Genomic DNA, 12,150 nt, shown 5'->3' on the forward strand with positions numbered 1-12,150 from the left:
CATCTTCCTGGAAAAAGATTCTATTCTCGAAGACCGAATGATTACATTAACTTTAGGAAAAGTGAAGTTAATCTGGTCATTATTATCAACATTCTGTAAGAGAACTAAAATGATCCATGCCACAGTGTCAGAATATCAACCACTGTCCCTATACGCCAGCTCTCCTTCTCCCCACATACCTGACAATTTCTGCAGGCATTTCATTTTGGTATCTAAATTAAAGACTCCTCCACTAGCAAATTTGCATCTTCCTTTGCACCTGACATGCAAATCATCAGCAATCTAAGCAGACCCAAGATCCAGCAAATTTTAGCTGAAAGCCATGAAGCAGCTATAATTATTTCTTGAATCAACTGACAGTTAACAGGAATGCTTGGAGGTACTACATCACCTTATCAGACACAAATGTTTATTTTGACATCAAAACCCACTCATTTTTACCTCCAAGTCATTCTATCTTCACCACTATCAATATAATTCTACTGAGAAATTACAATCTTTCCATTCAAACATCAAATTGAATGCCATCACTGAAGACAATTAAATAGCCCGTAAAACATAAGTAGTAAGAAGTATTTTTGCTGCTTATAAACACTATTCTGTGAGGAGTCCGGATAGCATATTTCAACTGCACTCCTTTAGCAGGTTGAATAATCTGTGAAACATGTTTGAACACAAGCTCCCAAGACTCTGAGGCAGTCATAGTTCTAATAATAATTTAAGAAAGCAGTGCAAACAAATGTAAATTAAAGTAAATTCTCTTTACAATTAGGAATGTTTGAAAACACAAGTATCCCTCCTCAAGAAAGTACGTAATTCTTGGAGATCAAGTTATATAAAATAAAACTAAGAATCCTACATCTATTTTCTTAAGTGACTTGCTATGGGACTTTAATTCGTTACACATCAGTTCTTCCCATAAATAAAATAAGGATATTGGTGTTCATATGCCTTTTACAGAAAAAAAAGTTAATACAGGATGTTAAACAGTTTTACATATGAACATATAGTCACTTCAATGGGACCACAGAAAAGTGCAAGAACGTGAGTTAGGCAGTTTAATCTGCAAATACATAGTTTGATCGATACCAAAATTCAACAGAAAATACATCCTACATTCATGTCCAGTCAGTGTTTCTTTATCAATCCACCTAGCAGATCTGTGCTACAATATTCAGAACAGCACGAATATCAAAGTTAGCAGAGCTTGAGAGCATCTACCTAAACAAATCAGTTTCCTTAACATGTCTTGCACGGGTCTAGTATTTTCACTGTCTCAATACTTTTTATGAAGTCTCACAATCTTTCACAAAATATTGTAAATAAATAGAGGACATAATAAACATCCTGTGTTTTTGCAGACTCAATGCTATATTCTTTCTTTGCCACATACAGCAGCAGCAGATTAGTATTTTTTTCACAGATGAAAAGAAATTCTTATTAGACTACTGTTTGGTAAGAAATTATTGAAGTTTTGCATTTTTAAAATCAATCAATCATGGTATTTTCCAAACATCTGTGCCGGAAAAAAACCTCAACACAACTGCAACACCAATGTCAAAAGCTGAATTGCCGAAAATACCAGCTATCAACTCTAAGTGCTCCCTCCCTCAGTTAACAAGACTGAATATAGTATTTCCTACGTTAACCTTCTATTTTGGAACATTTTGTACATTATTCCACTATCGAACACTTAAGGAAACCAAAGCTTGCGAGTAGTATCTTCTCTTTGGACAAACTAATGCAAATAGACACAGACAAGCCTGTGGACAAGCCAGAGCCCACTCAACAGGTTTGATAAGCAACAGCAAAATACACCTTAACCACAGATTAGATTGTGTTTTAACCATTTGAGAAATAGTTGACCATCACAGCTATGACACCACACAGCAGATCAAGTATTTTGAAGACATTTAGCATCATTGTAGATGTCAGTTCATTCACAAAATGTTCTATGTAAAGTAATGCTGAAATAATCCCTAATAAATTTTCACTCGACTTTGAAGTCTCTGAAGTACTTTTCTGCCCAGACCCAAATTCTCATATACATTTACCCCATACCACAATAATCAAAGATTCAAAATAAACTGTTGAACATGCTTGTATCTTCTCTGAATATTACTGAAACACGGATATAAGGGTGCTATAGACAGGTCTGCAATTTATACACAACAGTATGTAATGGTTCTAACTTACAGCACAAACCCACTGCAAAACACAGACTAAAGTGCAGTGCAACCAGAGCAACTGTAAGAGAACTTTTCTTAGGGTTATTTTGCAATTGGGAATCTTAGAATTTACACTGCAAGGGTTCTTGTACATTTCCTTCTGATTTTAATTTTTCAAGAACAGCTTCTACCCCTGGACAGGCATATTCCACAACCCACCAACAAGCTACTATACTGTACTTCGATACTGACTATCGGTAATCTGATTAGGTCTCTTACTTTAGTTAATAAATAAAAAGGTCATTGCCCTTCTTAGCAGAAACTAGCTACATTGAGTACATTTCACCTATTACAGTACAGATAGCACTGGCTTCCTTTTCATTTAAGAGAGACATTCAATACTGTGAATGTGCAAGATTAATCTACAGTACTCTCATGATCAAATTCCTGCTTACTACTGCGGTTTTCTCCACAACTGGATTAGAAAACACAAAGCCAAAGGAGTGATACTGAAAATAAGCAAACTATGCATTTGTGTGGCTGTATGTACTTATATACACACACATATTCTACTGGAATTTAATTTGGAGAAAAGCAGGCAATATGTAGCACTTCTTATTTTCAATCATAGAAGATAAGAGATTCATGTGTGACACAAAGTCACTTAGTTTTACAGAAGAGCAGTACAGTCAGCTAAAAATACATCCATAAATTTTCTGTCTTCCAGGAAGAAAACAACAGTCTGCTAGCTTCTCCAACAGATAACTGGAGTGGAACACAAAAGAAAGTGTTTTCAAACCAATAATGATGCAAATAAAATTAATTTAAAAGACAAGATTGATTAAAGCAGTCTGACATTTAGCTAGACCATATTTAATTTAATTACCTTTGTACTGAACAAAATGTTTGAGTTAAGATTTAAAAACAAAACCACACAAAAAACAAACAAAGACACCACACAACAAAACAGAAAGAAAGAAATCCCCTAGTCCCTCAGTAGCTTATTCCAAGGGTCTAGTTCTTCATTTAAGTATGCCTTAAGAAAAGGCATGGAAAGAACATATGAACTTAACAGCAGTAGATTAGACTACAGACTAATAGATGGCTTACTTTCAATCCATGTATATTTCTTCTGTGTCTTCATGTAGAAAGGATTCATAATTTGTCATTGTAAAAAAATTATTTCAGGATGTTTTAAACTTTTTGCCTGATTAATTCTTTGGCTGTTCTACAAAATAAAGCAAATGAAAAACCCCCAAAAACAGTTACCCAACTTCACACATATCTGTCACACTAGCTACACTCCCTCATTGTGATCATTTTCTTTTTTTTTTTTTTTTAAGGTGAAGTTCCAGTCTCCTGTGTCATACCCGTTAAACTAAACAATTTTCAACTTTAAATTAAAAAGCATCTGCATACATCTAAAAACCCAGGGAGGCACCTAATAAGGCTACCTCTCAGACTTCTTTTTGATTATCCAACAAGACTGAATTTTATACGGACCACTCTTAAAGATATTATTTCCAGACCTCAAATTGTTTTTATGTCAAACTTTCAGCATTCTTTTCAAAATTACTGCTAAAGAATGGGACATTATATCGCAAAGTTGACCTTGCTGCTTCTGCACAGATCACAAGACAGAAATCACTTCCCAATTTCTATATTTATAGCTCTCACTTACAAAGCCACAGATCATTCAGGGGTTTTATGAATTTCTTTTAGCAGGAAACTCACAGCAGTCCCGAAGAAAGCAACTCAGCATGTTTATTTCAGCACAAGTTCATCCTCAGATGCAATTTCTGTCACTATCATCTGTACTTTCTACATTTCTCAGAAATGTATGAACCTTGCAAATAACACCTTTTAAAACAAAAAAACAGTTATACACCTCGGGCCATTTCTATCTAGAAAGATTCACATACAGTCTTTTAAACTGCTGGGCATTTTTTTGGAACCCATCTAAGCTAGTAAAGTTTTCTTTCCAAGAAAATCACCACTACAACCAGTAAGACTAATTATACACTGATGGTAACACCAAAACACAGTACTTGAATTTGATTAAAAATATTTTTACATTCACATCACTATCCTGCCACATTATTCCATTACGATGAAGATACATTGTTAAGTTATAAAGCTAATAATGAAGTGCCACAGTTAGAACTTCATTAGACACTTAATACTAAATAAAACCTAGAATGCTAAGCTCATTCTCTTTTTTTATTATTACTGGTAGTTGTAGTACAAGAACACAGAAAACAGAGTGAAGTTGTACACTCTGTAGCGTGGCAGGTCCTTATGATCACTCGAGAGTAGAACACAAAGAAAAAATTGCAGCGTGGCAAACATCCTCAAGAACGTACGCTTCCTTTCCAAAACCAGGAACATCTATTTATTATTTAGGAATATAGAAAGCATAATCCGCAGCAGACTGTGAACACAGTGACCTAAACTGACCTAGACTGTTCTAGTGATGAACGCTCGTGTCAACGTTCATCAGCTGCAGGTCAGTAAGACACATTCCCAAAGAAGACACAGAAGAAAGCAAAAACTACTGAAGTGCTAGAACTAGAATATAAGAAGCCATCCATATATATGTAAAAGAATACAGTATTATGGCTCTTAAAGAGCTTTGCATCATGAAGGCAATGGCAAAGTTGACAATAACAAAATTGAATACAATCAAGTTCATGGAAACAAAATTTATAAAAAAAAAGTGAGACAGTAAAAATACAACTGTATAACATAACGCATTTAAGGGAGGCATCACAGAAAGTTGACGAGGAATAGGTATTTTGTGCCTCCTAAATGTTAAGCTAGCCTCCTGGCACAGAGTAGGGCCAGCAATCTCTGATTTATACCACTTTATCAGAGAGTTAACACAGTCAGTAGTCCTGCCTTCTACCAATTCCACTGTATAAATCTTGCTAAAGCTATGTAACAGAACAGGTCTTATAAAACTTGTAAACATGTTTACGTGTTCTCCTTGAATACTTCTGAGAGTTCTGTTTGTTCAAGCAGGATCTTTTCCTTTCCCAGGGTCTCAAGGTATAGCCCAGGATTCTGTTCCTACACCCCTGGGTCTGGGAGTTAAAGCACCTTAGAAAGAACGAAAGCACCAAAAGCACCAAAGAAAGCAAACAATTTCAGTTTTACAACTCTTGAATCGCCAAGTGTTTTAAAGAGTTAGACTCATCTGGCTTGTCACCACTTCTTATTCTCTACTTTGATATGCTGTGATATCTGAAATACAAGCAAATGTAGTTAAGCTCTCTGCCAGTAAATTTAGTATCGAGCAGAAGATTACGGTATTCACCTGGAAAATTGTATTTTGAGATTAAAAATTATTTTACATAGAAACAAACCACAGTTTGAGTTAAATGCTAGAGTCAAGTATTCTCCAGCTTCTTATAGTGGTCACTGGTATAAGGCCAAGGGGGTGTGGGGGTGTTTGGTTTTTCCTTCTAGAAGGAGTATTATAAGATCACCAACCTCAAATTTGGTAGTAGTTAAGAAGCGACCCCACTTTGGGTGAAGAGAAACTAAGGTGAGCAAATGGAAGAAACTTTACAGCAAGTAGCCTATTTTAAAAAAAAAAAAAAAAAGATAGTCATAAAGAACTTCAGGCATCTGGAATTTCTGAAGTTTGTTCCCTATTTCAGGATCATTTCAATCAGCATTCAGAGAAGCGCTGTTTTTCAGAAACATGTGCAGGATTTTTCAACACAAATATATACATAAACATGCACAATAGCCTCAAAGAGGCTAAGAATGCACTCCATCTCTCAGTAACTTTAACTGGAATTTATTCTGAATCCAGAAAAATGTATTTTTACCTTTAATTGCTAGTAACAGGTTACTTCTAATCAGCCATTTTAATAAAAATCGTATAGTGGCAGAAAAAACTACAGACTGCTTGAATTCACACTGTGGGTTCAGGACTGGTCCTGAAGAGCAGCCAACTTCATAATTAGCTCTTAATACCTGTTGAAGTTGCACAGATGAAGGCAGAAGATATCATTAAACTCAATATCCTGCTGAGCCATTGCTTAGGATAATTCAAGAACAGCCTGAGTGACAAAAAATAACAATCAGATATGCAAACAAAGCTCTTGCAGGTCATACATTTTTCCTGAAGACTTGTTAAATCAGTGGAGGATCCAACTTCCCTAGCCACTCTCTTATCAATTTGGAAAGAGTTCATTATCGCTTTCTCCCAACTTCTTAAATGACAAAAGGATGAAGAACACCCACCATTATCTCAAAACCTACTTTCAGTGTGAAAGAAATTACTATACCACTAGATATTCCACCCAAAAAAAAAACAAAGTCCCCAAAGTGAGATTTCTCAAAGAGCCAGTAAATACGCATAGGCATGATGGCAATGAAACTAAGAAGTAAAATACATGTCCAGTGTTAAAACAAACAAACAAAAAAAAAACAAAAAAAAGAAAAAGAAAATGAAGTACTTCTTCACCAAGAAATGTTATATAACACACTTTTAGGCTGTGTCTAAAAGAAAGCCTCACCAGACTGACTGTTATGAAATAACAGTTCTGCACGCTGCTTCTAAGAGTGACTTTATTCCAAATAATTATTTATGAAAGAACAATTATTACACAGTAAACATATTTCTGCCCTGAGTGTTGATAGAAGGGAGGTATTTAGGAACTATATTCCAGAAAAAATTACACAACTACTATACTGATCAATATCTTCCTGTACATAAACCTCATAGCTATTCAGGTATTTCCTGATCAATGTCTACGTGGATCTTTATGTAACTCAATGCCCTGCATTCTTTTATTGTGTTTTGCCTCTATGAGGTGCATACTGCAAGAAAAATCTATAGAAATGTTAAAGATCTAAACCCACCGTTTAAAAAATAAAATTGCAAGGAGGCATAAACAGAAAAGTGAAAACACTGGGGTTTTTTTCTGATGAACACTCTAATCCTTTAGAGCCACAAAGAGTATCTCAATTTTATAGTAAAAGAAATGAAATATTAATGATGTACCTACCTTCTTTCCACAGGAGAAAATCTCCTTATTCCTATTTACCTTGAACTACATCAAGAAATCTCCTTACTTCAAATTTGTGTGTGTATCTTTTAGGGTAAGCTCTGTTATATAGCAGCTGCCTTTTAATTTACAATCTTCTCTGTATAGGTTATTCATCCACAAAAAGGAAGCAGCTCTGCACATTTTCAATTTGGAAGTCTTGCCAAGCAGCCTATGAGGAAGGCAGGATTTACCCGTACACACACAAAAGAACAGACTTTCAACCTTGAGTAAACAGGCACCTAAAGTTCTACCGGAGGCTATCTGCCTCTCACACAGTTGACTAAACAGCTTATGGAAAGCCACAGTAGGGAAACCTTTGATTGCGTCTAATTTCCCTCTACCCAAAATACACAGAACTCTCAATTCAGTGCTTTAAATTGCAAAAGGGACTTAACTCCACAAAGTATGTAGCTATTTTCACCATTAGCTTAGGAAAATGATGAATGAAGAGAAGTTTCTGGGTCTTAATTTCTATAAGTATGCTATTTTATACTGAGGAAAGTTTCATTATAAAACGAAGGTATTAAATACTCAAATACTTTATTACGCGAATGAAACATCATCTAATTGTACAAAGAGGTACTTCTGCACCCCTGCTACTGCAAGCACCTTAACACCTTGCACAAACAGAAGTTAGACATTTCAGATGCATATATTACCCACACACCTCATGGCATTTACAAGTATCACAAATGCAATCATTTGTGACTGTTGATCAACTTTTTACAACCCACTTCATGTTATTTCCAGTCAGTGTTTATTAAGTATCCTTTGGATTTTTTTAAGGACTGCTTTAGTAGTTAAGCTTAATTTCAGAATAAATAGATACTGAGATACACCTGTAAGACTCAATGAAATAGCAGTTTATCAATTATGCATATTTTCCAACTTCAACCACCTAGAATGCAATCAATAAACAATGCACTTGGTTAAAATACACTGTGCATTTAACAACTGCAGCATCTGCATTTCCTACCTGGAACCTTTGCATGTTCTATCACAATTAATGCCCCTGATATCAATCAGGATTTTTTATTTAAGCAAAACAGTATCAAAACAGCACTAAGTGTATTTTCAAACAACCAAACCAAAGCATTTCAAAGCTACCTCATTAGTCATGAAAATGTCAGACCAACAGACGACCAACCTCAGCATCCCACTTCTAACCACAGGTAAACAAGCAACTCCATGGGACTAGTATAAAAACAGAAGAATAAACCTCAGAAAACATTCCAAATCTCCAAAAACTTGTAAATCAAAAGTATCCTGAGCCAGAGGTAGTATCTTTAAATTTAGACAACCCCAGGGACTTTTATTCCACGAACTCTTCCAAACATTTTTTGAACCAAGAACACTTTTCGCATCTATAACATCCCCCTGCACAAAATTACACTAATTACTGAAAAGCCAAGGTTTTTTTGAAAATACTTAATTTTACTTCATGCTTCCTAGCTGCTGAGACACACTGATTCTTTCCTTCACAAATTAATGACCATTCTACAACCCTCATAACCGCTTTCACTTCCAAGTTACCATCAAAATTAATTATTTCAGAACAACTGTTCCTCCAACTTTAAGAGGGAAACATCCCTGACATTATCCCCCTCTTCGAACCCGCAACAAAGCAAAACAAGCTGCACGTCGCCAAATATCTCAGCAATTGATTCTTGCTACACTTTGTAAACACTGAAGCTTTGAAAAATGCTGAAACACTGTACGTCTATATTCTGAACATGGTCTCAACTAGGTTCATGATATTAACACATTTACTTATGTTTACATATTTACAATTACATGTAAAGAACCTAATTTAGATAATCACCTCAAATCTGAAAGATTCCCAGAAAGATACATTTTCTTTTATTTTTTTAAAAAGAACGTACTATCAGGATGTTATTTATGAGGTTCCCAAAAGGAAAAAAGAAAAAAAAAATAAATAAGAGAAGCATGCAAGTAAGATCTGTAAGGTTTTGGTCTTTATAAATGCTTATGTTAAGAACACAAAATGTTAGATAACAAAAAGCTCCCATGATGTCACTGAATAGTTGGGAAAAAGAGCATTTGTAAAATTAGATAAACTAGGAAGTAGAGAGCTGTCATTTTATATGACAGAAAATGTATTAATAATCATGTTAATCTCTATGCGCATTTGAGTTACTTAAAAGGATGCATACTGTTTATACTGAAATTGTACATTGTTTGTTCTGAGTATTTATGTTTCTTAACTGTTCTTCCTAGTCATTAATACATTTGGAAGTAGCATCTACTGTTAATTCTCTCTCAACACATTCTTGTGTGATTTTGAACTATCAGAGAGTACTTAATCTCATTTTTATCTACTTCAGAAATCATGAAGAAGCTCCACAATTGAGACCTATATTCCAGCCAAGCATTATCAGCCCAAAAGAAAGTGGAACTCTATTATTTTCTCGAAAAGTTGCCAGTTTTCCTATGATACTCCTTTCTGACACATCTTTATCTTCCTTCTCTGAGAGTTTCTGTAGTGCATCTCCAAAGTGTTTCCCCATCCACATTTCTTTTTCTTTTATGAGACTACAGAGCCACTTAAGCTCCTAAAGGAAACAATTATTTCTAACAAATACACAACATCCAACAATATGGGCTTGCTCCTCTAAGTGCATAAATGCCTTAGAAAACAGGGACTGAATTTACCTCAGTATAACAGCTACCAACATCAAGGTCATTACATTGACAGATCAAAGTTACAGTTATAATTACACAATATTGTTACAGTGAAAATCGTTCTTTTAGTTCACAAAACAGAAAACAGATCCAGCCTATTACTTCAATCAACACTATTTCCTTTCAACACAGCAGTGAGAAAATGCTAAAAAAGTTACTGTGGCAGCCAGTACTACAAGTGAGAGGAAAAAAGCGTACTATGATTCAAGTACTGCACTGCTCATATTTGACATTTCTGTACTTGATACTGATTTGCATACAGATTTGGCAAATAGTTATGCTGCTTCACTTGTGCACACAGAACAGCCATGCACCTGAATAGCTGGAAAAGACAGTATAAAATTATTAACATTTAAGATTCAAAGTCTGATCTGAATAAAGACTTAAGTCTACTAATACAGGACTTCTCTGGATCCAAAGGGTTGAGACCCTTTGTCAGTCATTATGGCTGTGGTATAAACCCTAAGATGATGAAGTAATGTGTAATTTAAATTAATTATAAAAATGTGTCGCATAGACAGGTACAACAATAGAACAAGAGTTGATTACAAGATTCAAGAAAGAATAAACTGTCACTGCAGATCATCTCTCCCTGCACCATCACCCCCATACGCAAAGAGCACTCTTACTAGGGGGGGCAATTCTTCCAGTCACTTGTACTACACAGGAAAAAAAAAAAAAAAGGGTAAGAGTGGGGAAATCACGCAGGAGTCCCATTAATTTCATACTACAGATAAGGAATTATTGCCAGCACTGAGAAACAATGTTTAGAGTTTACTGTCATGCTGAAAGAAGGATGAAATTACCTGCATGGGGACAGCTGCATCTAAATCATCCAACTCTCAAACTTCCATATTAATTATCTATTGTCATGCTATTTATTTTTTTTTTCTCCTTTCACTCTCAGCCGTTTCAATGGACAAAACTGTGGTTTGGCGTCCAAAATACTAAGGCTTTATTAGTCACAAATTATACTGAGATTTTATAACTTGAGTTGTAGGAACAAAAAAAAACGCATGCCTGGTACACACACCTCTTTCAAAAATATTCTCAACACGTTCCCGTATCAGTCTTCACTACTGTACAGGTTGACACTTAAAATCCAAAGGTAATGCCCTCCCCCGCTTCTATCCTGGGATTCCTAAGTTATAAAAAACCCCACCCTCGTGCATACGCACTGTGCAGTGACTACGCTGTCTCTGTCCCATGACCTGATGCATACATCAGGTAGAGTGAATCAACACATATATAGCCAGCATCAGAATTACCACGATACCCTCAGAAATAAGCAACTGAAACAGGATGGCCACAGATGACAAACAGCAAACACAAACAAAAGCAGCAGACTTGGCAAGAACTCATCATGGTGTCTAGAGGCTACATGAGTTCATAGCAGCACTTTTTCAGTCAGATAGACCTTTCAAAGTTTTCGAACTGAGCTTTACGCTACAGAATGCCGTACTTTGTTTTAAAGTAACAAGCCTATGCATAAAACAAATATTTTGAGATAATTTTTGTTTGCTAACAAATGGCACTAAGCAACTTATTTATAAACATAGTGCTGTATTACTAAGACACTAGAGAAAACAAGAGAAACAGTCGATTGTTCTCTGCTAAAAAGCCCACTACTGTCCACCAAGCTGATTTTAAAAAACAGCCATTCCATAAGGCTTAAAATGGTAAGACAGGCAGTAAGTGAAGGAAATAGTAAAACCTCTTCATTTGTTTCCCTTGGTGGCTTTTTAAAAATTCTTTCTTAATTATAGTTGTGACAAAAATTATAGAGCTGAGAAGTCCTGAAAGAATTGCTCAGGTATAGTTCTTGGTTCTGAAATCTGAAAGCAAATACATCACAAATGTTGGCTACTGATGCAGCATGCTATTAAAAACTCTAATTACAGTGCAATTTGATGGAATACCACTTCAAGACAGTAAACATTCACTCAATACAAAAATCACCAAAAATTCTTCAGAAGCAGTAAGTCTGTTAACTGTTATAATCTACACTTCTGTCCTATAAAAGAACAATGACCCCATTAGAAATACCTCACGTTCAGTGGATTTTGTAATCTGTACAAAAACTTGGCAATAGCCTATGCCTGGTTTTATTTGTACGTGCAGAAGTTAATTAGTAGAGGCCTCCTTTCTATTACTAAAAGCAAACACTAAAGGCAAGAGATCTACACTGGAACTCCAACACTTCCTCTCTGCCCTGA

General features: G+C 35.4%; 1 protein-coding gene across 6 annotated transcripts in view; it reads right to left on the reverse strand.

The window, feature by feature from the left end:
• STRN3 (striatin 3) overlaps window positions 1-12,150 on the reverse strand; it is a 66,383-nt gene that overhangs the window by 52,791 nt on the left and 1,442 nt on the right. The window lies entirely within an intron of this gene.

Source organism: Larus michahellis, chromosome 4 (genome assembly GCF_964199755.1).
Source record: "Larus michahellis chromosome 4, bLarMic1.1, whole genome shotgun sequence".
Taxonomy (NCBI): domain Eukaryota; kingdom Metazoa; phylum Chordata; class Aves; order Charadriiformes; family Laridae; genus Larus; species Larus michahellis.